Genomic DNA, 2,500 nt, shown 5'->3' on the forward strand with positions numbered 1-2,500 from the left:
TTGCACTTTCCACAGGTTTGCCGACGAGATGCTTTTTGTATCTGCTTGAATCCATGTTTACTGTGTTCTTGGTACGGCAAGCTCGGACAAAAGTTGAAGCCAGCTCGTTTCAGAAGAAACGAGAAAACATTTGACAAGAAATTTGCATGGGAGCCTGGCTCATATCCAACAAGAGTGAATTGTCTTATGACAAATTTTCTTAGTAATTACTCAACCTTGCATACTGTCGCTGCTGGAATTTTTAAAAACCTTTTTTTACGCCTGGGATATTTCAGTTTGACCTTAACAAAGCAACTGCATGAAACAGGGGCGTAGCGTCCATATACGCACGTACACCCGTGCGTACAGTTGAAATCTGGAAAAAAAAGTTTTATTCCCTTATAGTATTTGTCAAAGTTACGATAAAATAGGACAGATTTTTAAATTTCGAATTATACTGGTCTGTGTGTTTGTTTTCCCAGTACCTTTTAATTAATCCATAAACGACAAGAAACGTTATTTGGCTTCCTAGACTTGTTCACTCTCTAGTTGTTTTAGGAAGCCAACACCCTTTTAGCTTTAATTCTATATTCCAGCGAAGCTCACTGAGCCAACAGAAAGAACCGTTAATGATATCTACTGCTACTTCGGCAGTGACATGGACATCTCTAAGGGCGAATTCAAATCCGAGGTCAAAAGATGGAGGCAAAAGTGGAGTGGAATGGATGGTAATGTAAAGCCAAAGACTTTGGTTGAGACTCTTGATCGTGACAACCCTCAATTCTATCCCGGAGGTTATGTTGCTGTGACAACATTGTTGGCGTACCTGTATCAACTTGCACTGCAATCTCGTTCCCAGTCTCCGTTCCCCTTGACCAGCGGTCGGAAACGAGAGCTCTAGAAGCAACCATTTCATGCGTGCGCCATAGATGCAGACTGCGCAGTGAAATCGGATGGGCAGAAGTCGGTTATTTCAAAATGGTTGCTCCCAGAGCTCTTGTTTTCCGACCGCTGGTCAAGGGGAACGGAGACTCTGGGAATGAGATTGCTTGCACTGCTGAGCGTAGTTTCAGCAGTATGAAGAGATCGAAAACGCCCTTACGAAGTACCATAGCAGATGGGAGATTGAGCTCTTTAGCAATTTTGCACATTTCCAAGCACAAGGACGTTGACATTGATGATGTTATAACAGAGTTCGCCCGTCTAAAGAGTGCACGTCTTGCCCTGTTTTTACCATTGTCTTACCCCATTTTTTGTTGTAGGTTACCGAAAACTCTAAAGATGGGTAAAATAAACAACCAACTACGGCATTTTCCGTCGCATTTATTTATAAAAAATTTCCGCGGAAATAGTTGGAAATGGCATTTCCGAGACCCTAAATTTCAAAATTTTCTGGGGGAGCATGCCCCCAGACCCCCCTAGTATTTGCGCGCTGTGCGTACACCTTCAGAATCTCACGCTACGCCCCTGCATGAAAGGGCAGCAAAATTCCTTGGCATGTCAGTTACTCTGTACGCTGAATGAAACGTAAAATGGGGTTGACTAAAAAAAAAAAAAACACGACTTCTAGTGTTCGTGACATTTGTACATTTGCCGTTCTCTGTTCGGTCACTCGACCTTTCTTGTCGCTTTACCCCTTGTTCATGAAGGGCACTTCATGTTGTGTAATAAGGAGGAATTTTAAGTGGAGTTGAGCCGTTAGATCGTGCTATGGCAAATTTTTATAGGTCATAGGTCTGCATGGTTTCCGCTGTTATCTGCACAGTCTGCATGTCGACTCTTTGAGTTTAACACCTCTGTAATTTGCCATGTATTTATGCATTGTTTAGGTTCATTTCTATAGCAAGATATGCTTTTAAGGCTCCACGAATTTGCTTTTGAGGGACAAAATATGAACTTTGTGCCGTGAACATGTTGCTTACTTGCATTTTATATTGTGACGCCGGGCCCGGCTGTGATTAGAACGAGTCTATCTTTTTGTCGAGGGTCGAGGGTCGAGGGTCGAGGGTCGAGGGTAATATTTTTTTCTGGGTTTGTTGTTTTACTGCTTGCTGTAGGCTCGATTTCCGCCGCTCAGTCGAGTCCGGTCTACATGTTCTTCCCCGATTTGGTTAAATGTAAATATATCACAGACCTGATTATTCATCTATAATCTATAAAAAAAAAATACAGACAAATGTATGGAAAATTAGAAAAATTAACTGAGCGTCTTCTAGCTAAGCTACATCCTTCAAACTTGGTGAATACAATCTTCCACCTTGTATTTTATACCTAGTCAGAATGAATGATAGGAAATAAATAGAGGAATTTAAAACATACTAAATGTATTCATGGAGAAACTTTTTAAATTTCCTCTAAGCGTTTATTCAAAGAATTATTTTCACTCGGGAGAAAGCCAGTTCAAATCCAGTTCTATTTTCTCGGCGGCCGTTTCTAATGCTGCTATTTCCCTTTTATTCTCCTGAAAATCCTGTTTTTCATCTGGATGCCAACTCAACTATCCACAGAAAAACAGTAACTC

General features: G+C 41.2%; 1 long non-coding RNA gene across 1 annotated transcript in view; it reads right to left on the reverse strand.

Annotated features, from left to right (window-relative positions):
• LOC145494851 (uncharacterized) overlaps positions 1 to 327 on the reverse strand; it is a 36,832-nt gene extending 36,505 nt beyond the window's left edge. The window contains exon 1 of the long non-coding RNA XR_014050315.1: positions 1 to 327. This exon is cut by the window's left edge and continues 22 nt beyond it. This is a non-coding gene — a long non-coding RNA (uncharacterized LOC145494851).
• Positions 328 to 2,500: the final 2,173 nt, after the last annotated feature.

Source organism: Orbicella franksi, chromosome 8, assembly GCF_964199315.1.
Source record: "Orbicella franksi chromosome 8, jaOrbFran1.1, whole genome shotgun sequence".
Classification (NCBI taxonomy): domain Eukaryota; kingdom Metazoa; phylum Cnidaria; class Anthozoa; order Scleractinia; family Merulinidae; genus Orbicella; species Orbicella franksi.